Source organism: Genypterus blacodes, unplaced genomic scaffold, assembly GCF_046128005.1.
Source record: "Genypterus blacodes isolate CSIRO-AG114 ecotype Tasmania unplaced genomic scaffold, CSIRO-AGI_Gbla_v1 ptg000037l_1, whole genome shotgun sequence".
NCBI classification, from domain to species: Eukaryota; Metazoa; Chordata; class Actinopteri; order Ophidiiformes; family Ophidiidae; genus Genypterus; species Genypterus blacodes.
The window spans coordinates 4,382,501-4,408,027 of record NW_027466850.1 but is presented as its reverse complement, the minus strand read 5'-3'; the positions used below and the strand labels follow the sequence as shown (position 1 = coordinate 4,408,027).

At 42.9% G+C, this 25,527-nt stretch overlaps 1 protein-coding gene and 56 non-coding genes across 57 annotated transcripts in view; 2 read left to right on the top strand and 55 right to left on the bottom strand.

Annotated features, from left to right (window-relative positions):
* angpt4 (angiopoietin 4) overlaps positions 1–25,527 on the top strand; it is a 42,913-nt gene that overhangs the window by 4,859 nt on the left and 12,527 nt on the right. The window lies entirely within an intron of this gene.
* Positions 2,813–2,886, bottom strand: trnan-guu (transfer RNA asparagine (anticodon GUU)). Its single transcript has one exon. It is a non-coding gene; the product is annotated as a tRNA-Asn (tRNA).
* Positions 3,032–3,105, bottom strand: trnan-guu (transfer RNA asparagine (anticodon GUU)). The gene has a single exon. It is a non-coding gene; the product is annotated as a tRNA-Asn (tRNA).
* trnan-guu (transfer RNA asparagine (anticodon GUU)) lies at positions 3,252–3,325 on the bottom strand. Its single transcript has one exon. It is a non-coding gene; the product is annotated as a tRNA-Asn (tRNA).
* Positions 3,473–3,546, bottom strand: trnan-guu (transfer RNA asparagine (anticodon GUU)). The gene has a single exon. It is a non-coding gene; the product is annotated as a tRNA-Asn (tRNA).
* trnan-guu (transfer RNA asparagine (anticodon GUU)) lies at positions 3,693–3,766 on the bottom strand. Its single transcript has one exon. It is a non-coding gene; the product is annotated as a tRNA-Asn (tRNA).
* trnan-guu (transfer RNA asparagine (anticodon GUU)) lies at positions 3,912–3,985 on the bottom strand. Its single transcript has one exon. It is a non-coding gene; the product is annotated as a tRNA-Asn (tRNA).
* Positions 4,350–4,423, bottom strand: trnan-guu (transfer RNA asparagine (anticodon GUU)). Its single transcript has one exon. It is a non-coding gene; the product is annotated as a tRNA-Asn (tRNA).
* Positions 4,566–4,639, bottom strand: trnan-guu (transfer RNA asparagine (anticodon GUU)). The gene has a single exon. It is a non-coding gene; the product is annotated as a tRNA-Asn (tRNA).
* On the bottom strand, positions 4,786–4,859 carry trnan-guu (transfer RNA asparagine (anticodon GUU)). Its single transcript has one exon. It is a non-coding gene; the product is annotated as a tRNA-Asn (tRNA).
* trnan-guu (transfer RNA asparagine (anticodon GUU)) lies at positions 5,005–5,078 on the bottom strand. The gene has a single exon. It is a non-coding gene; the product is annotated as a tRNA-Asn (tRNA).
* On the bottom strand, positions 5,662–5,735 carry trnan-guu (transfer RNA asparagine (anticodon GUU)). The gene has a single exon. It is a non-coding gene; the product is annotated as a tRNA-Asn (tRNA).
* On the bottom strand, positions 6,097–6,170 carry trnan-guu (transfer RNA asparagine (anticodon GUU)). The gene has a single exon. It is a non-coding gene; the product is annotated as a tRNA-Asn (tRNA).
* On the bottom strand, positions 6,317–6,390 carry trnan-guu (transfer RNA asparagine (anticodon GUU)). The gene has a single exon. It is a non-coding gene; the product is annotated as a tRNA-Asn (tRNA).
* On the bottom strand, positions 6,537–6,610 carry trnan-guu (transfer RNA asparagine (anticodon GUU)). Its single transcript has one exon. It is a non-coding gene; the product is annotated as a tRNA-Asn (tRNA).
* On the bottom strand, positions 6,756–6,829 carry trnan-guu (transfer RNA asparagine (anticodon GUU)). Its single transcript has one exon. It is a non-coding gene; the product is annotated as a tRNA-Asn (tRNA).
* Positions 6,975–7,048, bottom strand: trnan-guu (transfer RNA asparagine (anticodon GUU)). Its single transcript has one exon. It is a non-coding gene; the product is annotated as a tRNA-Asn (tRNA).
* trnan-guu (transfer RNA asparagine (anticodon GUU)) lies at positions 7,194–7,267 on the bottom strand. The gene has a single exon. It is a non-coding gene; the product is annotated as a tRNA-Asn (tRNA).
* On the bottom strand, positions 7,415–7,488 carry trnan-guu (transfer RNA asparagine (anticodon GUU)). The gene has a single exon. It is a non-coding gene; the product is annotated as a tRNA-Asn (tRNA).
* On the bottom strand, positions 7,634–7,707 carry trnan-guu (transfer RNA asparagine (anticodon GUU)). Its single transcript has one exon. It is a non-coding gene; the product is annotated as a tRNA-Asn (tRNA).
* On the bottom strand, positions 7,854–7,927 carry trnan-guu (transfer RNA asparagine (anticodon GUU)). Its single transcript has one exon. It is a non-coding gene; the product is annotated as a tRNA-Asn (tRNA).
* Positions 8,073–8,146, bottom strand: trnan-guu (transfer RNA asparagine (anticodon GUU)). The gene has a single exon. It is a non-coding gene; the product is annotated as a tRNA-Asn (tRNA).
* trnan-guu (transfer RNA asparagine (anticodon GUU)) lies at positions 8,292–8,365 on the bottom strand. The gene has a single exon. It is a non-coding gene; the product is annotated as a tRNA-Asn (tRNA).
* trnan-guu (transfer RNA asparagine (anticodon GUU)) lies at positions 8,511–8,584 on the bottom strand. The gene has a single exon. It is a non-coding gene; the product is annotated as a tRNA-Asn (tRNA).
* Positions 8,732–8,805, bottom strand: trnan-guu (transfer RNA asparagine (anticodon GUU)). The gene has a single exon. It is a non-coding gene; the product is annotated as a tRNA-Asn (tRNA).
* On the bottom strand, positions 8,951–9,024 carry trnan-guu (transfer RNA asparagine (anticodon GUU)). The gene has a single exon. It is a non-coding gene; the product is annotated as a tRNA-Asn (tRNA).
* trnan-guu (transfer RNA asparagine (anticodon GUU)) lies at positions 9,171–9,244 on the bottom strand. The gene has a single exon. It is a non-coding gene; the product is annotated as a tRNA-Asn (tRNA).
* trnan-guu (transfer RNA asparagine (anticodon GUU)) lies at positions 9,390–9,463 on the bottom strand. Its single transcript has one exon. It is a non-coding gene; the product is annotated as a tRNA-Asn (tRNA).
* On the bottom strand, positions 9,609–9,682 carry trnan-guu (transfer RNA asparagine (anticodon GUU)). Its single transcript has one exon. It is a non-coding gene; the product is annotated as a tRNA-Asn (tRNA).
* Positions 9,828–9,901, bottom strand: trnan-guu (transfer RNA asparagine (anticodon GUU)). The gene has a single exon. It is a non-coding gene; the product is annotated as a tRNA-Asn (tRNA).
* Positions 10,048–10,121, bottom strand: trnan-guu (transfer RNA asparagine (anticodon GUU)). Its single transcript has one exon. It is a non-coding gene; the product is annotated as a tRNA-Asn (tRNA).
* Positions 10,267–10,340, bottom strand: trnan-guu (transfer RNA asparagine (anticodon GUU)). Its single transcript has one exon. It is a non-coding gene; the product is annotated as a tRNA-Asn (tRNA).
* Positions 10,707–10,780, bottom strand: trnan-guu (transfer RNA asparagine (anticodon GUU)). Its single transcript has one exon. It is a non-coding gene; the product is annotated as a tRNA-Asn (tRNA).
* Positions 10,928–11,001, bottom strand: trnan-guu (transfer RNA asparagine (anticodon GUU)). The gene has a single exon. It is a non-coding gene; the product is annotated as a tRNA-Asn (tRNA).
* On the bottom strand, positions 11,147–11,220 carry trnan-guu (transfer RNA asparagine (anticodon GUU)). Its single transcript has one exon. It is a non-coding gene; the product is annotated as a tRNA-Asn (tRNA).
* trnan-guu (transfer RNA asparagine (anticodon GUU)) lies at positions 11,367–11,440 on the bottom strand. The gene has a single exon. It is a non-coding gene; the product is annotated as a tRNA-Asn (tRNA).
* trnan-guu (transfer RNA asparagine (anticodon GUU)) lies at positions 11,586–11,659 on the bottom strand. Its single transcript has one exon. It is a non-coding gene; the product is annotated as a tRNA-Asn (tRNA).
* On the bottom strand, positions 11,805–11,878 carry trnan-guu (transfer RNA asparagine (anticodon GUU)). Its single transcript has one exon. It is a non-coding gene; the product is annotated as a tRNA-Asn (tRNA).
* On the bottom strand, positions 12,025–12,099 carry trnan-guu (transfer RNA asparagine (anticodon GUU)). The gene has a single exon. It is a non-coding gene; the product is annotated as a tRNA-Asn (tRNA).
* trnan-guu (transfer RNA asparagine (anticodon GUU)) lies at positions 12,245–12,318 on the bottom strand. The gene has a single exon. It is a non-coding gene; the product is annotated as a tRNA-Asn (tRNA).
* Positions 12,464–12,537, bottom strand: trnan-guu (transfer RNA asparagine (anticodon GUU)). The gene has a single exon. It is a non-coding gene; the product is annotated as a tRNA-Asn (tRNA).
* trnan-guu (transfer RNA asparagine (anticodon GUU)) lies at positions 12,683–12,756 on the bottom strand. Its single transcript has one exon. It is a non-coding gene; the product is annotated as a tRNA-Asn (tRNA).
* Positions 12,902–12,975, bottom strand: trnan-guu (transfer RNA asparagine (anticodon GUU)). Its single transcript has one exon. It is a non-coding gene; the product is annotated as a tRNA-Asn (tRNA).
* trnan-guu (transfer RNA asparagine (anticodon GUU)) lies at positions 13,120–13,193 on the bottom strand. The gene has a single exon. It is a non-coding gene; the product is annotated as a tRNA-Asn (tRNA).
* trnan-guu (transfer RNA asparagine (anticodon GUU)) lies at positions 13,340–13,413 on the bottom strand. The gene has a single exon. It is a non-coding gene; the product is annotated as a tRNA-Asn (tRNA).
* On the bottom strand, positions 13,560–13,633 carry trnan-guu (transfer RNA asparagine (anticodon GUU)). Its single transcript has one exon. It is a non-coding gene; the product is annotated as a tRNA-Asn (tRNA).
* Positions 13,779–13,852, bottom strand: trnan-guu (transfer RNA asparagine (anticodon GUU)). The gene has a single exon. It is a non-coding gene; the product is annotated as a tRNA-Asn (tRNA).
* Positions 13,998–14,071, bottom strand: trnan-guu (transfer RNA asparagine (anticodon GUU)). The gene has a single exon. It is a non-coding gene; the product is annotated as a tRNA-Asn (tRNA).
* Positions 14,217–14,290, bottom strand: trnan-guu (transfer RNA asparagine (anticodon GUU)). Its single transcript has one exon. It is a non-coding gene; the product is annotated as a tRNA-Asn (tRNA).
* Positions 14,438–14,511, bottom strand: trnan-guu (transfer RNA asparagine (anticodon GUU)). Its single transcript has one exon. It is a non-coding gene; the product is annotated as a tRNA-Asn (tRNA).
* On the bottom strand, positions 14,657–14,730 carry trnan-guu (transfer RNA asparagine (anticodon GUU)). Its single transcript has one exon. It is a non-coding gene; the product is annotated as a tRNA-Asn (tRNA).
* Positions 14,877–14,950, bottom strand: trnan-guu (transfer RNA asparagine (anticodon GUU)). Its single transcript has one exon. It is a non-coding gene; the product is annotated as a tRNA-Asn (tRNA).
* Positions 15,096–15,169, bottom strand: trnan-guu (transfer RNA asparagine (anticodon GUU)). The gene has a single exon. It is a non-coding gene; the product is annotated as a tRNA-Asn (tRNA).
* Positions 15,317–15,390, bottom strand: trnan-guu (transfer RNA asparagine (anticodon GUU)). The gene has a single exon. It is a non-coding gene; the product is annotated as a tRNA-Asn (tRNA).
* Positions 15,536–15,609, bottom strand: trnan-guu (transfer RNA asparagine (anticodon GUU)). Its single transcript has one exon. It is a non-coding gene; the product is annotated as a tRNA-Asn (tRNA).
* Positions 15,756–15,829, bottom strand: trnan-guu (transfer RNA asparagine (anticodon GUU)). The gene has a single exon. It is a non-coding gene; the product is annotated as a tRNA-Asn (tRNA).
* Positions 15,928–16,009, top strand: trnas-uga (transfer RNA serine (anticodon UGA)). The gene has a single exon. It is a non-coding gene; the product is annotated as a tRNA-Ser (tRNA).

Here is a 25,527-nt window from a genome sequence, read left to right as displayed (position 1 = left end):
AATATTTAGAACACTAAGCTGCTGTCCTAAAGGGTGAAACGCATTTAGGAAAAGTATTTGTAGTTGTAGTATGCAAAGTTTATCACACGTATAGTTTAGACAAATACATGTTATTTTGTTTAGGGACTTATTCTGTTCACCCCCACTCGTTTTACAACCTGAGCAGAATTAAGACAAACTTTCCTGAGGAGTTTTTGCAGATAGTGCTTGACCTCGGTCTGGACTAACACCTGGTGCGTGGGCGGCTGCTCTGTGGCCCTTCATCCTTTAAAGCCATACATCAAACAGACCTCACTGACAGCACTAATAACAGCTTAATGACAGCAATAATCTGGAGCCATTATCTGCCACTCAGCCTCCTGCAGTCTAAACACAACTGCTGACAATTCAACTCTGACTCAGTAGCAGCAGGCTCTTAACTACAGCGTTTCAAGTTCCCTAGCGATGATAAAATGGGAAAACTCTCCTGGAAAAGTAAAGTTCCTCAGTGAAAGTGAATGTTGTAAATACAAGCTTAATCTCAAATGTTGAGGTATTTGCTCCAGATAACTCCATGACTAACCTCAATTTAAGTCTGTTTCCTAAAGTCTGAAATAAGAGTTTATACGTTTTCGTGTCTGTGATACTACCTCGTTTTATTTTCCTGTTGGGAATGATTATGGAGGACTGGAGGAAGTGTTGGGAATGGTTTTATACTAGGAGGTTGCTTTATAGTGTTTCTTATACATAAATGTGGAGATTAGGAAGGTTGGAGTGTGTTTGAGTGTTTTGAAGCGGCTCATGAAATGTTTGATTGTCATGTACTGGCCGAGTAGCTGCTGGTTTATGATCAGTTTTATGGGACAGAGTCTCACAGCAATGTGTGTCTGGTATGCCTGTCTTTATTTGTGATGTTGTTTGGTATATTTAGTCTTGATGAAAGTGATTGACTTGAGTTTTTCAGGTTCGCTAGATTGATTTTCCTTTTTAGTTTATGAGATGAACGTATAATGTGAGACAGATGAGACTGATTTGTATGAAATGGATTGGATGACATCGCAACAAAATCTATAAATGATGAGAGAATTAAAGAGAAACATGAAAACACTAATGCAGGAAATGAGATCACAAGGGAAGTGGTTGTGGTAAGGGGTGGGAGTGTCTGTAAGTGTGTGAGTAATACTTGTTCCAGAAAATTTCAATTGACATTATCCTGCTAACCAAAACAAAAACACATGGAAATATGATGAGTAGTGCTAAATTATTCACAGGTTTTTTTTCTCATGTGTGCTGATTTCTTTCAGCAAATTGATGTCGATTTTAAGTTTGCAGATAAGTTTGAGTGTTATATCCTTTGCTATCCTTTATAAGCTGAGAAACCTTCCAACCAGACAGCAACATTTAAATCATTCAGAAAAAAAAACAAAAAAACTTTCTTTTAGGGATCATTTTATGGAATTGAGTAACCTCGGAGTGTTAAGATGTGACATGAATCTGACTCTTGTTACATGTTAAGAATATTGGACAGCCGGGATCACTGTGTGACCCTGTGCGTCATGGCATTTAATGACATAACGAGAAAGAGTCAGGTTGAGTCTGTATATTTCTGTATATTCAAACCTGTAAATGGTCGATGAGTTGCTAAAATACACCAAAAGCAGATATGTATTCCATGAGACTGTTTTGTTACCAGCACAAGCTCAGTGCAGCAGCTCTTTGACCACATGTGGCTCATTTTCAGGCCTGCTTACTGCAAACATTAACTGCCCTGTGAAGAGGAAGATGAAAAAAAAGGCTTACTGGAGTTTCTTTTTAGTGGGAGCCAGGTCAGATTTCCGTATCACCGCAGCTGATTACTGCATGGTTATCAGCACACTGGATCTGATTGACTGCTGGAGAGACACTTCAAACAACCTGACAGAGTGGTATGTGTGTGGGTGTGTGTGTGTATTCGATAAAGAGGATAGGAAGAGGTGAGTGTTAGCATAGAAATAGAATCTGGACGTACACTTGTGTATAAAATACAATCAGTGTGGTTTCCAAATGAGAAATCATGGAAACATTGCTTAGTTACATATGAAACCAATTATCCATAACTTTGAGCAGATTTTCAGGACAATCTGAGGTTAGTTTCAGTGTACATATGCATTTTGTAGCATTTACGGTAAATTGGAGTTTGAAGAATATCATCAATTAGTGTTCGCTGTCATTGGGAAACCTCAAGTTGGGGGAGCTAAAGTAAGAAGAGGTGAAACTGTGTGTCAAGCAGGTAAAAAGATAAAGGGTGAGTGCTGTCTCTTTGTGGGACAGAGAAACGGACCAAAAAAAGCGGCAGATAAAAAAAGGAGAGGAAGACGAAGTTCAGCACTTCCAGACATGTCGCCTATTATCTTATAAATCAGTGCAGTGAAGCAAAACATGCAAGACAGAGAGGAACAAAGAGACGAAAGGGAGATAGAGTTAACTGTGATAGATGGAGAAGGAGGTGAGAGGATATGTAAGACAGGAACAAATAAGAGATGGCAGGAAGAGAAGTGATTGCAGGAAAAGTGGGAGGAACAGATGAAAGGTTGGGTTTATACTCAACTAGATTTTAGCAGGTTTTCTGAAAAGTAATAACAAAATGATGCATTTTTGTTCAGAATCTGGAAACAGGATGTGGGAGGAAAACAGAGAAAAGAAGTTAGAGAAACAGAGAAAATGGGGTGTGACTTCCTTGTCAATCATCTGACTGTTTTGAACTGAGTGAAAAGACATTTCAGTATGTTCTCAGTGGGATGTACCTTTATCAAGAAGAAGGCTTAGCTATTACAGAAGTTCTACTAAAAAGGAGCGTCCCTGGGTGGGCTCGAACCACCATCCTTTCAGTTAACAGCCGAATGCGCTGACCGATTGCGCCACAGAGACTGGTGAAGTGGGGAAAGGGGTGCGGCTTCCTGTCAATCATCTGACTATTTTGAACTGAGTGAAAAGACATTTCAGTATGTTCTCAGTCAAAAATCCTTCATCAAGAACTAGGCTTACCTATTACAGAAGTTCTACTGAAAAGGAGCATCCCTGGGTGGGCTTGAACCACCATCCTTTCAGTTAACAGCTGAACGCGCTGACCAATTGCGCCACAGAGACTGGTGATATGGAAAATGGGGTGTGGCTTCCTGTCAAACATCTGACTATTTTGAACTGAGTGAAAAGACATTTCAGTATGTTCTCAGTGGGATGTACCTTCATCAAGAACTAGGCTTAGCTATTACAGAAGTTTTACTGAAAAGGAGCGTCCCTGGGTGGGCTCGAACCACCATCCTTTCAGTTAACAGCCGAACGCGCTGACCAATTGCGCCACAGAGACTGCTGATGATTGTAAGAGGGTTGTGGCTTCGTGTCAATCATGTGACCATTTTGAACTGAGTGAAAAGACATTTCAGTATGTTCTCAGTGGGATGTTCCTTCATCAAGAAATAGGCTTAGCTATTACAGAAGTTCTACTGAAAAGGAGAGTCCCTGGGTGGGCTCGAACCACCATCCTTTCGGTTAACAGCCGAACGCGCTGACCAATTGCGCCACAGAGACTGGTGATGTGGGAAAAGGGGTGCGGCTTCCTGTCAATCATCTGACTATTTTGAACTGAGTGAAAAGACATTTCAGTATGTTCTCAGTGGGATGTTCCTTCATCAAGAAATAGGCTTAGCTATTACAGAAGTTCTACTGAAAAGGAGAGTCCCTGGGTGGGCTCGAACCACCATCCTTTCGGTTAACAGCCGAACGCGCTGACCGATTGCGCCACAGAGACTGGTGATGTGGGAAAAGGGGTGCGGCTTCCTGTCAAACATCTGACTATTTTGAACTGAGTGAAAAGACATTTCAGTATGTTCTCAGTCATTAGTCCTTCATTAAGAACTAGGCTTAGCTATTACAGAAGTTCTACTGAAAAGGAGCGTCCCTGGGTGGGCTCGAACCACCATCCTTTCAGTTAACAGCCGAACGCGCTGACCAATTGCACCACAGAGACTGCTGATGATTGTGAAATGGGGTGTGGCTTCCTGTCAAACATCTGACTATTTTGAACTGAGTGAAAAGCCATTTCAGTATGTTCTCAGTCATTTATCCTTCATCAAGAAGTAGGATTAGCAATTACAGAAGTTCTACTGAAAAGGAGCGTCCAGGGGGGGGCTCAAACCATCCTTTCGGTTAACAGCCGAATGCGCTGACCGATTGAGCCACAGAAACTGCTGATGATTGTAAAAGGGTTGTGGCTTCCTGTCAATCATGTGACCATTTTGAACTAAGTGAAAAGACATTTCAGTATGTCGGGGTCAGATGTACCTTCATCAGGAACTAGGCTTAGCTATTCGAGAAGTTCTACTGAAAAGGAGCGTCCCTGGGTGGGCTCGAACCACCATCCTTTCGGTTAACAGCCGAATGCGCTGACCGATTGCGCCACAGAGACTGCTCATGATTGTAAAATGGTTGTGGCTTCCTGTCAATCATCTGACCATTTTGAACTGAGTGAAAAGACATTTCAGTATGTTCTCATCATTAATCCTTCAAGAAGTAGGATTAGCAATTACAGAAGTTTTACTGAAAAGGAGCGTCCCTGGGTGGGCTCGAACCACCATCCTTTCGGTTAACAGCCGAATGCGCTGACCAATTGCGCCACAGAGACTGCTGATGATTCTGAAAGGGGTGTGGCTTCCTGTGAATCATCTGACCATTTTGAACTGAGTGAAAAGACATTTCAGTATGTTCTCAGTCATTAATCCTTCATCAAGAACTAGGCTTAGCTATTACAGAAGTTCTACTGAAAAGGAGCGTCCCTGGGTGGGCTCGAACCACCAACCTTTCGGTTAACAGCCGAACGCGCTGACCAATTGCGCCACAGAGACTGGTGATATGGAAAATGGGGTGTGGCTTCTTGTCAAACATCTGACTATTTTGAACTGAGTGAAAAGACATTTCAGTATGTTCTCAGTCATTAATCCTTCATCAAGAAGTAGGATCAGCAATTACAGAAGTTTTACTGAAAATGAGCGTCCCTGGGTGGGCTCGAACCACCATCCTTTCAGTTAACAGCCAAACGCGCTGACCAATTGCGCCACAGAGACTGCTGATGATTGTAAGAGGGTTGTGGCTTCGTGTCAATCATGTGACCATTTTGAACTGAGTGAAAAGACATTTCAGTATGTTCTCAGTGGGATGTTCCTTCATCAAGAAATAGGCTTAGCTATTACAGAAGTTCTACTGAAAAGGAGAGTCCCAGGGTGGGCTCGAACCACCACCCCTTCGATTACAGCCGAACGCGCTGACCGATTGCGCCACAGAGACTGGTGATGAGGGAAAAGGGGTGCGGCTTCCTGTCAATCATCTGACTATTTTGAACTGAGTGAAAAGACATTTCAGTATGTTCTCAGTCATTAATCCTTCATCAAGAAGTAGGATTAGCAATTACAGAAGTTCTACTGAAAAGGAGCGTCCAGGGGGGAGCTCAAACCATCCTTTCGGTTAACAGCCGAATGCGCTGACCGATTGAGCCACAGAAACTGCTGATGATTGTAAAAGGGTTGTGGCTTCCTGTCAATCATGTGACCATTTTGAACGAAGTGAAAAGACATTTCAGTATGTACTCAGTCAGATGTACCTTCATCAGGAACTAGGCTTAGCTATTTGAGAAGTTCTACTGAAAAGGAGCGTCCCTGGGTGGGCTCAAACCACCATCCTTTCGGTTAACAGCCGAATGCGCTGACCGATTGCGCCACAGAGACTGCTCGTGATTGTAAAATGGTTGTGGCTTCCTGTCAATCATCTGACCATTTTGAACTGAGTGAAAAGACATTTCAGTATGTTCTCATCATTAATCCTTCAAGAAGTAGGATCAGCAATTACAGAAGTTTTACTGAAAAGGAGCATCCTTGGGTGGGCTCGAATCGCCATCCTTTCGGTTAACAGCCGAACGCTTGACCAATTGCGCCACAGAGACTGGTGATGTGGGAAAAGTGTTGCGGCTTCCTGTCAATCATGTGACCATTTTGAACTGAGTGAAAAGACATTTCAGTATGTTCTCAGTGGGATGTACCTTCATCAAGAACTAGGCTTAGCTATTACAGAAGTTCTACTGAAAAGGAGCGTCCCTGGGTGGGCTCAAACCACCATCCTTTCAGTTAACAGCCGAACACGCTGACCAATTGCGCCACAGAGACTGGTGATATGGAAAATGGGGTGTGGCTTCCTGTCAATCATCTGACCATTTTGAACTGAGTGAAAAGACATTTCAGTATGTTCTCAGTCAGATGTACCTTCATCAGGAACTAGGCTTAGCTATTACAGAAGTTCTACTGAAAAGGAGCGTCCCTGGGGGGGCTCAAACCACCATCCTTTCAGTTAACAGCAGAACGCGCTGACCGATTGCGCCACAGAGACTCCTGACGATTGTAAGAGGGTTGTGGCTTCCTGTCAATCATGTGACCATTTTGAACTGAGTGAAAAGACTTTTCAGTATGTTCTCAGTCATTAATCCTTCATCAAGAAGTAGGATTAGCCATTACAGAAGTTCGACTGAAAAGGAGAGTCCCTGGGTGGGCTCGAACCACCATCCTTTCGGTTAACAGCCGAACGCGCTGACCAATTGCGCCACAGAGACTGGTGATATGGAAAATCGGGTGTGGCTTCCTGTCAATCATCTGACTATTTTGAACTGAGTGAAAAGACATTTCAGTATGTTCTCAGTCATTAATCCTTCATCAAGAACTAGGCTTAGCTATTACCGAAGTTCTACTGAAAAGGAGCGTCCCTGGGTGGGCTCGAACCACCATCCTTTCGGTTAACAGCCGAACGCGCTGACCAATTGCGCCACAGAGACTGGTGATATGGAAAATGGGGTGTGGCTTCCTGTCAAACATCTGACTATTTTGAACTGAGTGAAAAGACATTTCAGTATGTTCTCAGTCATTAATCCTTCATTAAGAAGTAGGATTAGCAATTACAGAAGTTTTACTGAAAAGCACAGTCCCTGGGTGGGCTCAAACCACCATCCTTTCGGTTAACAGCCGAACGCGCTGACCAATTGCGCCACAGAGACTGGTGATGTGGTGAAAGTGGTGCGGCTTCCTGTCAAACATCTGACTATTTTGAACTGAGTGAAAAGACTTTTCAGTATGTTCTCCGTTATTAATCCTTCATCAGGAACTAGGCTTAGCTATTCCAGAAGTTCTACTGAAAAGGAGCGTCCCTGGGTGGGCTCGAACCACCATCATTTCAGTTAACAGCCGAACGCGCTGACCGATTGCGCCACAGAGACTGCTGATGATTGTAAAAGGGTTGTGGCTTCCTGTCAATCATGTGACCATTTTGAACTGAGTGAAAAGACATTTCAGTATGTTCTCAGTGGGATGTACCTTCATCAAGAACTAGGCTTAGCTATTACAGAAGTTCTACTGAAAAGGAGCGTCCCTGGGTGGGCTCAAACCACCATCCTTTCAGTTAACAGCCGAACACGCTGACCAATTGCGCCACAGAGACTGGTGATATGGAAAATGGGGTGTGGCTTCCTGTCAATCATCTGACTATTTTGAACTGAGTGAAAAGACATTTCAGTATGTTCTCAGTCATTAATCCTTCATTAAGAAGTAGGATTAGCAATTACAGAAGTTTTACTGAAAAGGAGCTTCCCTGGGTGGGCTCGAACCACCATCCTTTCGGTTAACAGCAGAAAGCGCTGACCGATTGCGCCACAGAGACTCCTGATGATTGTAAGAGGGTTGTGGCTTCCTGTCAATCATCTGACCATTTTGAACTGAGTGAAAAGACATTTCAGTATGTTGTCAGTCATTAATACTTCATCAAGTAGTAGGATTAGCAATTACAGAAGTTCTACTGAAAAGGAGCGTCCCTGGGTGGGCTCGAACCACCATCCTTTCGGTTAACAGCCGAACGCGCTGACCAATTGCGCCACAGAGACTGGTGATATGGAAAATGGGGTGTGGCTTCCTGTCAATCATCTGACTATTTTGAACTGAGTGAAAAGACATTTCAGTATGTTCTCAGTCATTAATCCTTCATCAAGAACTAGGCTTAGCTATTACCGAAGTTCTACTGAAAAGGAGCGTCCCTGGGTGGGCTCGAACCACCATCCTTTCGGTTAACAGCCGAACACGCTGACCAATTGCGCCACAGAGACTGGTGATATGGAAAATGGGGTGTGGCTTCCTGTCAATCATCTGACTATTTTGAACTGAGTAAAAAGACATTTCAGTATGTTCTCAGTCATTAATCCTTCATCAAGAACTAGGCTTAGCTATTACCGAAGTTCTACTGAAAAGGAGCGTCCCTGGGTGGGCTCGAACCACCATCCTTTCGGTAAACATCCAAACACGCTGACCAATTGCGCCACAGAGACTGGTGATGTGGTAAAAGTGGTGCGGCTTCCTGTCAATCATCTGACTATTTTGAACTGAGTGAAAAGACTTTTCAGTATGTTCTCAGTCATTAATCCTTCATCAAGAACTAGGCTTAGCTATTCCAGAAGTTCTACTGAAAAGGAGCGTCCCTGGGTGGGCTCAAACCACCATCCTTTCGGTTAACAGCCGAACGCGCTGACCAATTGCGCCACAGAAACTGCTGATGATTGTAAAAGAGTTGTGGCTTCCTGTCAATCATGTGACCATTTTGAACTGAGTGAAAAGACATTTCAGTATGTTCTCAGTCAGATGTACCTTCATCAGGAACTAGGCTTAGCTATTACAGAAGTTCTACTGAAAAGGAGCGTCCCTGGGTGGGCTCGAACCACCATCCTTTCGGTTAACAGCCGAACGCGCTGACCAATTGCGCCACAGAGACTGGTGATATGGAAAATGGGGTGTGGCTTCCTGTCAAACATCTGACTATTTTGAACTGAGTGAAAAGACTTTTCAGTATGTTCTCAGTCATTAATCCTTCATCAAGAACTAGGCTTAGCTATTCCAGAAGTTCTACTGAAAAGGAGCGTCCCTGGGTGGGCTCGAACCACCATCCTTTCGGTTAACAGCAGAAAGCGCTGACCGATTGCGCCACAGAGACTCCTGATGATTGTAAGAGGGTTGTGGCTCCCTGTCAATCATGTGACCATTTTGAACTGAGTGAAAAGACATTTCAGTATGTTGTCAGTCATTAATACTTCATCAAGTAGTAGGATTAGCAATTACAGAAGTTCTACTGAAAAGGAGCGTCCCTGGGTGGGCTCGAACCACCATCCTTTCGGTTAACAGCCGAACGCGCTGACCAATTGCGCCACAGAGACTGCTGATATGGAAAATGGGGTGTGGCTTCCTGTCAATCATCTGACTATTTTGAACTGAGTGAAAAGACATTTCAGTATGTTCTCAGTCATTAATCCTTCATCAAGAACTAGGCTTAGCTATTACAGAAGTTCTACTGAAAAGGAGCGTCCCTGGGTGGGCTCGAACCACCATCCTTTCGGTTAACAGCCGAACGCGCTGACCAATTGCGCCACAGAGACTGGTGATATGGAAAATGGGGTGTGGCTTCCTGTCAAACATCTGACTATTTTGAACTGAGTGAAAAGACATTTCAGTATGTTCTCAGTCATTAATCCTTCATCAAGAACTAGGCTTAGCTATTACAGAAGTTCTACTGAAAAGGAGCGTCCCTGGGTGGGCTCGAACCACCATCCTTTCGGTTAACAGCCAAACACGCTGACCAATTGCGCCACAGAGACTGGTGATGTGGTAAAAGTGGTGCGGCTTCCTGTCAATCATCTGACTATTTTGAACTGAGTGAAAAGAATTTTCAGTATGTTCTCAGTCATTAATCCTTCATCAAGAACTAGGCTTAGCTATTCCAGATGTTCTACTGAAAAGGAGCGTCCCTGGGTGGGCTCAAACCACCATCCTTTCGGTTAACAGCCGAACGCGCTGACCAATTGCGCCACAGAGACTGGTGATATGGAAAATGGGGTGTGGCTTCCTGTCAAACATCTGACTATTTTGAACTGAGTGAAAAGACTTTTCAGTATGTTCTCAGTCAGATGTACCTTCATCAGGAACTAGGCTTAGCTATTACAGAAGTTCTACTGAAAAGGAGCGTCCCTGGGTGGGCTCGAACCACCATCCTTTCGGTTAACAGCCGAACGCGCTGACCAATTGCGCCACAGAGACTGTTGATATGGAAAATGGGGTGTGGCTTCCTGTCAAACATCTGACTATTTTGAACTGAGTGAAAATACTTTTCAGTATGTTCTCAGTCATTAATCCTTCATCAAGAACTAGGCTTAGCTATTACAGAAGTTCTACTGAAAAGGAGCGTCCCTGGGTGGGCTCAAACCACCATCCTTTCAGTTAACAGCCGAACACGCTGACCAATTGCGCCACAGAGACTGGTGATATGGAAAATGGGGTGTGGCTTCCTGTCAATCATCTGACCATTTTGAACTGAGTGAAAAGACATTTCAGTATGTTCTCAGTCAGATGTACCTTCATCAGGAACTAGGCTTAGCTATTACAGAAGTTCTACTGAAAAGGAGCGTCCCTGGGGGGGCTCAAACCACCATCCTTTCAGTTAACAGCAGAACGCGCTGACCGATTGCACCACAGAGACTCCTGACGATTGTAAGAGGGTTGTGGCTTCCTGTCAATCATGTGACCATTTTGAACTGAGTGAAAAGACTTTTCAGTATGTTCTCAGTCATTAATCCTTCATCAAGAAGTAGGATTAGCCATTACAGAAGTTCGACTGAAAAGGAGAGTCCCTGGGTGGGCTCGAACCACCATCCTTTCGGTTAACAGCCGAACGCGCTGACCAATTGCGCCACAGAAACTGCTGATGATTGTAAAAGAGTTGTGGCTTCCTGTCAATCATGTGACCATTTTGAACTGAGTGAAAAGACATTTCAGTATGTTCTCAGTCAGATGTACCTTCATCAGGAACTAGGCTTAGCTATTACCGAAGTTCTACTGAAAAGGAGCGTCCCTGGGTGGGCTCGAACCACCATCCTTTCGGTAAACAGCCGAACGCGCTGACCAATTGCGCCACAGAGACTGGTGATATGGAAAATGGGGTGTGGCTTCCTGTCAAACATCTGACTATTTTGAACTGAGTGAAAAGACTTTTCAGTATGTTCTCAGTCATTAATCCTTCATCAAGAACTAGGCTTAGCTATTCCAGAAGTTCTACTGAAAAGGAGCGTCCCTGGGTGGGCTCGAACCACCATCCTTTCGGTTAACAGCCGAACGCGCTGACCGATTGCGCCACAGAGACTGCTGATAATTGTAAGAGGGTTGTGGCTTCCTGTCAATCATGTGACCATTTTGAACTGAGTGAAAAGACATTTCAGTATGTTGTCAGTCATTAATACTTCATCAAGTAGTAGGATTAGCAATTACAGAAGTTCTACTGAAAAGGAGCGTCCCTGGGTGGGCTCGAACCACCATCCTTTCGGTTAACAGCCGAACGCGCTGACCAATTGCGCCACAGAGACTGGTGATATGGAAAATGGGGTGTGGCTTCCTGTCAAACATCTGACTATTTTGAACTGAGTGAAAAGACATTTCAGTATGTTCTCAGTCATTAATCCTTCATCAAGAACTAGGCTTAGCTATTACCGAAGTTCTACTGAAAAGGAGCGTCCCTGGGTGGGCTCGAACCACCATCCTTTCGGTTAACAGCCGAACGCGCTGACCAATTGCGCCACAGAGACTGGTGATATGGAAAATGGGGTGTGGCTTCCTGTCAATCATCTGACTATTTTGAACTGAGTGAAAAGACATTTCAGTATGTTCTCAGTCATTAATCCTTCATTAAGAAGTAGGATTAGCAATTACAGAAGTTTTACTGAAAAGGAGCTTCCCTGGGTGGGCTCGAACCACCATCCTTTCGGTTAACAGCAGAAAGCGCTGACCGATTGCGCCACAGAGACTCCTGATGATTGTAAGAGGGTTGTGGCTTCCTGTCAATCATCTGACCATTTTGAACTGAGTGAAAAGACATTTCAGTATGTTGTCAGTCATTAATACTTCATCAAGTAGTAGGATTAGCAATTACAGAAGTTCTACTGAAAAGGAGCGTCCCTGGGTGGGCTCCAAACCACCATCCTTTCGGTTAACAGCCGAACGCGCTGACCAATTGCGCCACAGAGACTGGTGATATGGAAAATGGGGTGTGGCTTCCTGTCAATCATCTGACTATTTTGAACTGAGTGAAAAGACATTTCAGTATGTTCTCAGTCATTAATCCTTCATCAAGAACTAGGCTTAGCTATTCCAGAAGTTCTACTGAAAAGGAGCGTCCCTGAATGGGCTCGAACCACCATCCTTTCGGTTAACAGCCGAACACGCTGACCAATTGCGCCACAGAGACTGGTGATATGGAAAATGGGGTGTGGCTTCCTGTCAATCATCTGACTATTTTGAACTGAGTGAAAAGACATTTCAGTATGTTCTCAGTCATTAATCCTTCATCAAGAACTAGGCTTAGCTATTACCGAAGTTCTACTGAAAAGGAGCGTCCCTGGGTGGGCTCGAACCACCATCCTTTCGGTAAACAGCCAAACACGCTGACCAATTGCGCCACAGAGACTGGTGATGTGGTAAAAGTGGTGCGGCTTCCTGTCAATCATCTGACTATTTTGAACTGAGTGAAAAGACTTTTCAGTATGTTCTCAGTCATTAATCCTTCATCAAGAACTAGGCTTAGCTATTCCAGAAGTTCTACTGAAAAGGAGCGTCCCTGGGTGGGCTCGAACCACCATCCTTTCGGTTAACAGCCAAACACGCTGACCAATTGCGCCACAGAGACTGGTGATGTGGTAAAAGTGGTGCGGCTTCCTGTCAATCATCTGACTATTTTGAACTGAGTGAAAAGAATTTTCAGTATGTTCTCAGTCATTAATCCTTCATCAAGAACTAGGCTTAGCTATTCCAGAAGTTCTACTGAAAAGGAGCGTCCCTGGGTGGGCTCAAACCACCATCCTTTCGGTTAACAGCCGAACGCGCTGACCAATTGCGCCACAGAGACTGGTGATATGGAAATGGGGTGTGGCTTCCTGTCAAACATCTGACTATTTTGAACTGAGTGAAAAGACTTTTCAGTATGTTCTCAGTCATTAATCCTTCATCAAGAACTAGGCTTAGCTATTACAGAAGTTCTACTGAAAAGGAGCGTCCCTGGGTGGGCTCAAACCACCATCCTTTCAGTTAACAGCCGAACACGCTGACCAATTGCGCCACAGAGACTGGTGATATGGAAAATGGGGTGTGGCTTCCTGTCAATCATCTGACCATTTTGAACTGAGTGAAAAGACATTTCAGTATGTTCTCAGTCAGATGTACCTTCATCAGGAACTAGGCTTAGCTATTACAGAAGTTCTACTGAAAAGGAGCGTCCCTGGGGGGGCTCAAACCACCATCCTTTCAGTTAACAGCAGAACGCGCTGACCGATTGCGCCACAGAGACTCCTGATGATTGTAAGAGGGTTGTGGCTTCCTGTCAATCATGTGACCATTTTGAACTGAGTGAAAAGACTTTTCAGTATGTTCTCAGTCATTAATACTTCATCAAGAAGTAGGATTAGCCATTACAGAAGTTCTACTGAAAAGGAGAGTCCCTGGGTGGGCTCGAACCACCATCCTTTCGGTTAACAGCCGAACGCGCTGACCAATTGCGCCACAGAGACTGGTGATATGGAAAATGGGGTGTGGCTTCCTGTCAATCATCTGACTATTTTGAACTGAGTGAAAAGACATTTCAGTATGTTCTCAGTCATTAATCCTTCATCAAGAACTAGGCTTAGCTATTACCGAAGTTCTACTGAAAAGGAGCGTCCCTGGGTGGGCTCGAACCACCATCCTTTCGGTTAACAGCCGAACGCGCTGACCAATTGCGCCACAGAGACTGGTGATATGGAAAATGGGGTGTGGCTTCCTGTCAAACATCTGACTATTTTGAACTGAGTGAAAAGACTTTTCAGTATGTTCTCAGTCATTAATCCTTCATTAAGAAGTAGGATTAGCAATTACAGAAGTTTTACTGAAAAGCACAGTCCCTGGGTGGGCTCAAACCACCATCCTTTCGGTTAACAGCCGAACGCGCTGACCAATTGCGCCACAGAGACTGGTGATGTGGTAAAAGTGGTGCGGCTTCCTGTCAATCATCTGACTATTTCGAACTGAGTGAAAAGACATTTCAGTATGTTCTCAGTTATTAATCCTTCATCAAGAACTAGGCTTAGCTATTCCAGAAGTTCTACTGAAACGGAGCGTCCCTGGGTGGGCTCGAACCACCATCCTTTCAGTTAACAGCCGAACGCGCTGACCGATTGCGCCACAGAGACTGCTGATGATTGTAAAAGGGTTGTGGCTTCCTGTCAATCATGTGACCATTTTGAACTGAGTGAAAAGACATTTCAGTATGTTCTCAGTGGGATGTACCTTCATCAAGAACTAGGCCTAGCTATTACAGAAGTTCTACTGAAAAGGAGCGTCCCTGGGTGGGCTCAAACCACCATCCTTTCAGTTAACAGCCGAACACGCTGACCAATTGCGCCACAGAGACTGGTGATATGGAAAATGGGGTGTGGCTTCCTGTCAATCATCTGACTATTTTGAACTGAGTGAAAAGACATTTCAGTATGTTCTCAGTCATTAATCCTTCATCAAGAAGTAGGATTAGCAATTACAGAAGTTTTACTGAAAGGGAGCTTCCCTGGGTGGGCTCGAACCACCATCCTTTCGGTTAACAGCAGAAAGCGCTGACCAATTGCGCCACAGAGACTCCTGATGATTGTAAGAGGGTTGTGGCTTCCTGTCAATCATCTGACCATTTTGAACTGAGTGAAAAGACATTTCAGTATGTTGTCAGTCATTAATACTTCATCAAGTAGTAGGATTAGCAATTACAGAAGTTCTACTGAAAAGGAGCGTCCCTGGGTGGGCTCGAACCACCATCCTTTCGGTTAACAGCCGAACGCGCTGACCAATTGCGCCACAGAGACTGGTGATGTGGTAAAAGTGGTGCGGCTTCCTGTCAATCATCTGACTATTTCGAACTGAGTGAAAAGACATTTCAGTATGTTCTCAGTTATTAATCCTTCATCAAGAACTAGGCTTAGCTATTCCAGAAGTTCTACTGAAACGGAGCGTCCCTGGGTGGGCTCGAACCACCATCCTTTCAGTTAACAGCCGAACGCGCTGACCGATTGCGCCACAGAGACTGCTGATGATTGTAAAAGGGTTGTGGCTTCCTGTCAATCATGTGACCATTTTGAACTGAGTGAAAAGACATTTCAGTATGTTCTCAGTGGGATGTACCTTCATCAAGAACTAGGTCTAGCTATTACAGAAGTTCTACTGAAAAGGAGCGTCCCTGGGTGGGCTCAAACCACCATCCTTTCAGTTAACAGCCGAACACGCTGACCAATTGCGCCACAGAGACTGGTGATATGGAAAATGGGGTGTGGCTTCCTGTCAATCATCTGACTATTTTGAACTGAGTGAAAAGACATTTCAGTATGTTCTCAGTCATTAATCCTTCATCAAGAAGTAGGATTAGCAATTACAGAAGTTTTACTGAAAGGGAGCTTCCCTGGGTGGGCTCGAACCACCATCCTTTCGGTTAACAGCAGAAAGCGCTGACCAATTGCGCCACAGAGACTCCTGATGATTGTAAGAGGGTTGTGGCTTCCTGTCAATCATCTGACCATTTTGAACTGAGTGAAAAGACATTTCAGTATGTTGTCAGTCATTAATACTTCATCAAGTAGTAGGATTAGCAATTACAGAAGTTCTACTGAAAAGGAGCGTCCCTGGGTGGGCTCGAACCACCATCCTTTCGGTTAACAGCCGAACGCGCTGACCAATTGCGCCACAGAGACTGCTGATGATTGCGCAAGGGTATGGCTTCCTGTCAGTCATCTGACCATTTTGAACTGAGTGAAAAGACATTCCAGTATGTTCTCAGTCATTAGTGGGAGCTGTGATGGCCGAGTGGTTAAGGCGTTGGACTTGAAATCCAATGGGATCTTCCCGCGCAGGTTCGAACCCTGCTCGCAGCGATTTCCTTTTAAGGAGGCAGTAGTCGAGTGGGTAGAGCTTCCGCTTAAGAACTGGAGGGTTGCCGGTTCGAGTCCCTGCCGAGGTGCCCCTGAGCAAGGCACCGAACCCTCAAGTGCTCCCCCCTCTGCGAAGGGTGGTAATATAATGTAATGTAAGTCGCTTTGGATAAAAGCGTCCGCCAAATGATCGTACTGTAATGTAATGTAATTAGTCCTTCATCAAGAAGTAGGAGGTAGCATTGCAGTATGTTCTCAGACAAAAGACACCTCTTGTGTCTCCTCTCCTAGTTGTTCGGGCAAACGAGCACCCTTTTAAGGTTCCGGGAGAGACCAAGTATGAATTACTGCAGGGGTCTAGGGGAGACTCATTGGCAGTAGCAGGCTTTATTAGGCTGGAAGTTCCCATTCGCAGGAGGCTGCTGTTGGGACCACATGCTACCCGAGAGCCTTAGGATTGTTTTATTTGGATAATGTTTGGTTATCGCTATGTTTATTTTCATTATTAGAGAAAATAAGCCCTTGGTTGTTACCTAACCTCTGCCTCAAATCTTCCTGTTAAGTCCAACCGCTAAAGGCCATCCTAACACACCCATTGCAAGGTTGGAGGTTACAGCCTGATGAAACAATCAGAACATCATCTGCTAACATTAGTCCTGAGTGTGATCTGGACATCTTCCTATACTCCTCACATATATTGTGTTCATGTTTTGCTGTATTGTACACTCAATTGCTTTGGTTGAATTGCGTTAAATATTGTGAAAATCAAATATCAATGAAACGACTTCTTGTGAATTTTCCCACTAGCTGCCAAGATATGATAGGTGGCCAACTCAAACAAGAATATTATGTTATGTTATCATGATTAAGAGCAAAGTGAAGCTGAAAGTGTTTCTTTTTTATGCTGAAGGCTAAATATATGCTTAAATGAGTGAAAATCAATCATCACTTCTGTCAAACACACACACGTACACAAACACACACAGCTTGCCAGCTCGCAAGATGGATACTGATATTTCATCACTGATGTCGTTTGCCGTGTTTGTATTCTTGGTGTAATCCAATATGTGCCTTTTGTGACTGTTGATTATTCAACCTGTCATCAAGTGCTCAGCCCACTTAGTGCTACGTGCTTTCTGACAATGCCAGCACCAGCAAGTACATATAATGTAAACGAGCAAAGCTTCCTCATCGCTTTCCGCGAAGACTTTCATGCTGCTGGCTCTTTCCCCTGGAGAACACTGTGCAGAGCAGCCGTGAGCCAAAACAGGCTGAGGAAGGTAGATGCCAACTCTCTCATCCTCTTGACCCTGACCTTTGTTGATGGTTATTGTGAAAGCCAGCCTGACAGGGAAGTGCCGTCTGACAAAGGAGAAGGAAAGCTCATCGTTTCTTGTTTCTTTTTGACAGTCGATGAAGGTGATTGTAGGAATGGTGCTAGTTGAAATGCCACACAAACATGCTGGGGTATTGATGTACATACATACATGCGTTCTCCAGTTATAGTAGTATCAGAGATGAGATAATGGATAAGACAAGGTTACATTCATTATATTATCCCAATGAACTATTTATTTATGACGTGTAAAGTTACTTAAGGGCGATGCACACTAAAATAGCGCACAAGGACTGGGGGTGGTGAGATAAATATTTGGTGCTTTAATTGTGTTCACTGCTCTCTGATCCAAAGTAAATGAGGTTTCAGTTAAACATAGCAAAGAAAAGACACTGCAAAACTGTCCACACCAGACAAACTATGTGAATGAATATTTTGGAAATATTGTACTATATCTTTGTTTGGTCTACATATGTCTGTGTTATGTTGAATCGAATATAACAATCTGTTCATGGAATCTTTTCTGAGATGAACTTTTCACTTTTTACAGTGTAGTTCTGGCAGGAACAGGCGTGTGTTTTCAGATGTCTGCTGTGAACACATGTGACACTAATCAGCGTTTAATCACGGATGAGGCCGGGTGAGACAGGGGCGTGTGTTTATTCCAGACCAAACTCTGTACACACACTTGGCTCTCTAATATGTCCTCCTTTCCTTTGATGTGCCCCCCCACATACAATAGCCTCAGTTGTGTTGTTTTGGTGGAAATTTTCACTGACACATGATCCAAGTGTTGCTTTAGTCATCTTCTCCCTCCTACTTAGAGGAGACTTATAGAAACTGGGGCACACATTATGATATATTCATGTAATATTAAATCTCACAGGCTGTAGTTTATCACACCCTGAATGCATCTTTGCCGTGATTTGTGAGGCAGTAGATCAAATATTAATGGTCAAGGTCATAGTTCAGTGTGATCACCATCCAAGAATTATGTACAATTTGTCTGATTTTAGAGGGAAATTTCAGAAAAATTCTCCACTTTATTGATTTCTGGGATATTATTAGTATTGTTGAAGAGCTGTTTCAGTACTTGAGTAAATTTAAATCCTGTTACTCAGGATTTAGACTTAAGTAATATTTCAGTTGTCGTGTCTTTGGCCATTCTATGTTTGTTTATATGAACTGAGGAGAGGAATCTCTCCTTTTGGCCTGGCGCTGCTCTTTCCCTCTGAGCAGCCAGGTCAAAGCACTCTGGCTCAGTTTGGGGGACGCCAGCACCATCTGAATTGCAAAGAAAACAGAAAATCCACTTCCAGCTCAATCCTAACTTTATGATAACACATAATTAATCAGATGGAATCTGCTGGCGCAATCAGATGCAGCCTTAACCCTGCACCTCCATGTAATTACATGTTAAGTACAATATACTGAACATTGTAGAGTTAATAGTTTTTCTGTTTCTCCATATGAACAACCAACTGAGAGGACGTGTAAACAGTTTGGGCTGAAACCATTTAGCATTTCTAGTTTTGCAGTATGTTTAATTTGTTTGTTTGGTTATGGCTCCTAAATTTAATGAAAGCGTGTTGGTATCAGTTAAAGCCTTCATAGTGTGTTCTGAAGCTTCACAGTAAGAATTGGTAGGTCTGATTGAGAAAAAGAAGGGTTTTATATCCGGGTTCTGGAAGTGAAAGTCCTCATTATGTTCTGTCATGTTAAGTGGATTGCAGCTGCAGCACTTACAAGAGCTCACAACAAGAAAGCTCTTGGTACAAATCCAGCACACATGGATCCACAATGATTGAAAAATTGGAACATTTAGCTTTAAAATGCATCAGTCTCCATACACATGGCTATGACTAAGAACCTTTTAATTAACATGTGGACATTGAGTTGGTGTCATCCAGAGTTACTAACAATGAGTAAGAAACAGCAGGAAGTAAGTCTTGATGAGCTGATGAATGTTGTGCTGTGAACACATTGTTCTGTGTATGTAAACTGTCTTGACATCTTTCAATGAGAGGTTGATGGGAGAGCTTTATGACCATGAGTTACACTCACATAACCGCTTACATTAAACAAACATTGAATTCACACACACACACACACATATACACAAACACAGAGACAGAGGATTATGTGTAAGTCCCTCACTGATCTCTGAGGCATAGTTTTGGAAGTCACTGTTGATGTTTGAATTTCTCTGTAAATGATAAAACCATCAGTCAGCACGTCTCTGTGTGGACCAAACAAACATTGCTTCTTCCTTTTCCATCACGTAAACGGTGGAGCTTATCCACACTACAGCAGAGCATCATTTGGGCCCTTCAGGTCTTCCCTCCTAGTTTCACCCCCTTCAGGAAGGAACAGAGGTTCTACTCCAATCCAAAATTTCACCTCCCTCCTCACTCTGTCACCAATGGTGAGTCCTGACACCCAGCAACCCACTCCTCTTGGGAGAGGACAGTCCCATGTTTACCAGTTGAAGAACTATGACCTCAGATTTTGAGCTGCTTCATACTCAGCTGAAAACTGATCCGGTGCATGTTGGAGGTCACAGCTTGGAGTCCCTAACCATGCATTAAGACATGATGAATTTAATGACAAATGTCTTAGAGGAGGAAACAGAGACTCGAACTGTAAGTGAGATTTATCCTCTGGTCAAAAGGCTGCTGGATTTGTTAGCAGAAAGACTGTTATCAGCTGGACAGGGACAAAATACGCTGTGTGTGTGTGTGTGTGTTTGTGTGTGTTTGTGTGTGTGTGAGAGAGAGAGAGAGAGAGCAAGAGAGCGAGAGAAAGAGAATGAGAAAGTCGTATTTGAAAATAGCTATTTGTCCCAAATGCCTGTTTAAAGAGTAATTTATCACTCTGTAGCTGTGAGTTGGCATCGTGTGATCTCAGTTGCCATGGAAAATTACAGGATGGGGGTATTGTGGGACTGATGAGGGCAAAGGGGGGACAGAGAGGAGTAGAAAAGATTTAAGATTGAGAAGGGCAAGAAAGGGGGGAACAAAAAAAGACCTAACCAAAGATTGACTGGATGGAAAGAAGCTGGCCAATAGCGTCATGGAGCAGTTGGTCCAAAATCGGCTCTTTTGTGTTCTGGAGCGGTATTGTGAGATTCTTAACATTTGGGAAAGTGAGAGAGTATTAGTATTATTATAGCATTTTAACTTCAGTAGATCTATAACCAAAGGAATTATGGGCATATAAGTAATGAATATATTTGGTTTTACAATTATAAATTATTGATTTGATGAATATTAAATGTATAGGTGGATACAGTTATAATAAAGCTTCTACCACACTTCCTTCTCTTAAAAACTATTCAATTTAGGCAAAAAAAACCTTGTAAAAGTCCTCAGATGTCCTGCAAGACCTTCATTTGTCTGATTCAAATCAATGTTTTGGTTTTGACTACCTGCTCAGTCCCTGAAGAGCTGAGGAAGCAGAGATGAGTGAGAGAGAGAGAGAGAGAGAGAGAGAGAGAGAGAGAGAGAGATTTAACTTCAGTTGTTAAGGGGTGATAAAAAGGGAATGTTTGAGCTCCTCAGTGGCTGTAGTGCTTGGCCACACTCCAAAGTGTGTGACTGAGAAGTAGAACGAGATTCCGAGAAGCTCTGGAGGGTTGTGGTCAACTTGGCTCTCAGACACAAGTCACTTGGAATCTCTCCCTGGTTCTATCTCTTCATCCTTCCTCACAGCTCTCACCTCTACTCGCATATTCTAAACTTTCAATCAACAAAATACCTAAAAAGAACCAATTCTCTTCTCTTCTCTGATTGTCCTGATCTTGGAGGCCACAGAGGATCTGCTCAGACGGGGTCGTTCTCCTTGTGTTTAACATTTGCCTTACTTATCAAAGCTTTTGCTAAAAAACTCAGTGTTAACATACAGAATCTTGGTGAATGGGCCTTAAGATGACTGTAGTGTTTCTATGTGTAGGACTGTCTCACAAGCTGCTTTATTATTTTTTTATGGATGGAGGGAAGGAATAGCAAAGCCAAAATGGAAACCCATTCACCAAACCACTCTGACCACAGTCCCCCTCCATCTTTCCATCAGTCAGTCTCTCATTGTCTCTCCTCTCCAGAGTCCCAAACCAACGAAGACCACAATCACTCTCTTCCCCTTATTTTACCAAACTAATTTCCCCTGCTGTCCATCATAACTCTGTGAATGACTCCATCATCTAGAGACGTCCATCTCACACCATCTGTTCAAACATACTGACAGAGGAGCGCTATGACAACAGCTGGCATTAATACTTAAAAACATAGGTTTTATTTATTGTCCTTAGTTAATAGGTTAGAACACACAGGTAATGTTACATACTTGTCTACAGCAGTGATCTACATCTGTCTTTTCCATGAGAGTTGATCAGTCAACCCAAAATGGACAGGTTTTTAAAATGGAACAAATAAATCAGTGCAGCTCAAGCATCAGCAGCATATGCCTACATCTCAATAACACATACAGAAGCAACTGGAAAAATAAAAATAGTGCTTTAAATTGCTGTAAAGTGTGTAATAGGTGTTACACAATCTTATGCTACAGTAAATTGTGTCCTGATGGTAACAATCTGAACAAGTTAGAAACAACACCTGGGTAGATAATGTTGCTCAGTGTGTTGACCAACACTTTAGAATTTCAGTTTTACTCTCATTAAGGCAATAAATCTTTTTCTTCTAACACCATGTTGACCTACACCTGACCTAGACTATGACCTAGATTGTTAATTGATTCATTCAGACAAGTCTCTGCATGCATTTCCTCTGTGGGGGGGACATTCTTTATACTCCAATTACACAACACACTATACAGAGAACTGCAGAATCCTATTAAAAATCCATGTATGCGTCTGACATTTTTGTCTTAATTACAACACAGACAAGGAAGGTGAGTAAACTGTGCCTGTAAACATGGTGATGGGTGATGCCCTGCACCCTCTATTTTTCATAGTTTACAGTAAGTGAAGTTATGTGGTGGGGAGGGCAGCTCAGAATGTGTTGATGCTGATTAAAAGTGTATAGAAATCATAGACTAGCTCTCCACTTTTTAGCTCTCCACCCACATTTTCTACCATTGATTATTTTCCACTGATTAGAATCCATTTTATCTTCAGAAATGATAACCAAAGACCCTTGTTGTATGCACTATGTTGCAAATGGAGCATATATCTGTCTAACATCTTAACAGCCTGTTCTCTGCATTTCTAATCCAATCAAACCATCCCTCCATTTTTCCATTTTTTGTGGTTTTCCTTCACATAACAGCATTTATCCCCCTTGGCTCATAATGAAAACAATATTCCTTGGATCAGACGGTCACTCCGCAGGACAGCTTATGGTTATGACCTGTAGCAATATGTCTCAAGTGCTTCATAACTCCTTTTACGACCTGCCATTACCTACACTGCAGCTGTAATATCTGTTTTTCCCCAATTTTGTCTCCTTTGCCATTGGATTAGCCTTAGTAAGCCTTGGTTAGTTCCTCGTCCTCTTCGGCATATTAAAATCATATCAGTGATAAATTTCATGCTGGACACATTTGCCTGACTTTGGCTCTTAGAGTGGTTGCCCAGGAGACGTGTTCTGTAAAATTCTCGCTGGGTGACATTCTGAGGAAACATTGACTGCATCCATGTTGTTTCTGATTCAATGTGTTCTCCTGAGTCAAAGTGAAAACGTCAGAAGAAAGACACCTGCTGTTTGAGTCCTTTCACATCCAACATGGTGCTGTAATCACCAATGGTAGAAACAATTTGTTGTGTCACATTATGATGGATTTCTGTGGCGTTTTGTTTGTGCTTTTGACCCTTGCTTCATTTTTCATTTGTCAGACAGTGCACATAAAGTTTGGCAAGACTAAATTGGGTTTTATTCTGGGGACTAGAAATAACTAAGAACTCTGCATTGTCCAAAGGTGTCAATGAGTTTGTGTGTGTGTGTGTGTGTGTGTGCCAGTTTGAATGTATTAAGTCAAGTATACATAGGGAAGTTTGGGATAATACCTGGTTTATTTGAGTGTGTGTGTCTGTGTGTGTGTGAGTCCTTGTATGTATGTTGTATGTGATGTTTTTCTTACCCATGTTCCTTCGCCCTGTGGTGTTGGACATCATCAGTACTGAGGGGGTCAAATGAACAAATAAATACACACACTCACATATGCACACTTTGGTTACCTCCACACATTCACACTCTCTCTCACACACACACACACACACACACATAGATGCACAGTTCACTCTGTTGACTTAGCCCATCTGGTCTTGATTGTGGTGAGATGAGTGAGATATTTGTCGTGGCTCATTTGCGGGGGTGTAGTGGTGACCCTGCACACACACACACACACACATCATGCATCTAGACATATACTCACTTTCTTGCTCATTTGCTCACTTGCTCACTCACAGTCTCTCCCTCTCTCTCTCACACACACACACAGCTATGACCCTTCAACACCATGACTGTCAGGAATGAGCGTCTAACACACAACAGACGGTTAGGCAGTCATTAGACTGTAATATTTAGGTTAGTGACACAGAAAAGGTCCTGTTAGAGGCATGCAGAGCTGTAATGGATGTGAACAAGATACAGGAATGTGTCTTTTCTGTCGATACATCATTGGTAACTGAATACATCTTTATTGCTGGTGTGAATGGAATCCCAAATCCAGTCAGTGAGACAATACAGTCCTTCAACAGCTCACAAGCTCATTTACTCTGCATACTGAGTGTATCATTTAAGAAAAAATATTCTAGTACGGCACACACACACACACACATGCACACACACTCTTTTTTGTGTGAAGTTTCTGTGACATTTAGACCGTAAGTACTGAGTAGAGTATTATATAACCAAAAAGGGTTTAACTCTGCTGCTTATTGTTCTTGTAATAAGATCCCATCATGATGTCATTATAGAATATATTTCATAGATAATTATCAGAAATATTACATCATGACACAATGCAGTATGAAATCTATTAATATATTGGTTATATTAAGAGGAACTGTAGGTGATTTTGTAGTCAGTGTCACTGTGATGTCAGTGTGTGTGTGGGCGTGTGTGTGGGTGTATTTTTGCTGACTCCAGATTTTAGGCTATCTTAAGAAGAAGGGAAGTTTCTACATTATGGAACTTTTTGGGAACATTTTTGTTTGTATTTGGCCCACATATGATGGGTCCCTACACTGACATCCTGTGGGAAAAAACTTCCAACTAACTCGACCAACATGAGCCCTCTCGCTACTTTCCCACTCCTACCTCTTTCTCTAATATAGCTTTCCCATACAGAGAATTAAAAGACACATCTTTGTTTTCCATTCTCCATTTCACATGCTACACACAAATACTGAACACCAACTTGTGTTAAACTAACCGCCTACTATCTAAATAGAGAAATACACAACCACTCTGATAAAAATAATAAAGAGTTTATTGATTGATAGGTGATTTGCTCAGCCACCTATCAGCAGGACAGATTCTTGAGCCAATAACAAAAATATACAAAGAATTAGGGACAGTGTGTGTTTGAATAAATGCACAATTTATGTGTCCAAGTTGAAAGACTAAAAACCTCTTTCTGTGCATCATTACACCCGTATCAGTAACATTTACACAATTGTGGCCTACAGATATTTCTCCAGAGGGACTCTTGAAGGCATGGCTGTGTTTTCACACAGCCAGAATAAACACATGATACTTGTGTTAAAGAGTGGATGTTGTCTGCCGGAGGTTCTTCCATCACACCTCCTGCCTGGTTCCAAAACAAGTAACCGAGAAGTCCATCTAAGATGTAAACCAAAAGCACAACACAACAAAGTGTCACTGCATGGAATCTGTAACTGATACAATGAGCAAACATGTGACTGAATTAAGGTGAAGGGTGATGGAAGATCTGAACAAAGTACTGCTAGCTGATTAAAGTGTCTACAGGAGAGGTTGAGAGAACTTGAATGTCCAACTCCCTTCTCCTCCTTCCTGCCTGCTGCTTGCTGTTGCTTGGTGATATTATTTTCATTGAAGGAGAAAAAATAACGTTAGAGCATCGTGATCTGGGGTTCATGCTCAGCTCTTTGCGATTGTTCCAATTTCTTTACATTACTTTATCTGATAAAAGTAAACAACCTGCTGCACCGAATCACCTTGATTGTCCTTCCATCATGACATTGTTA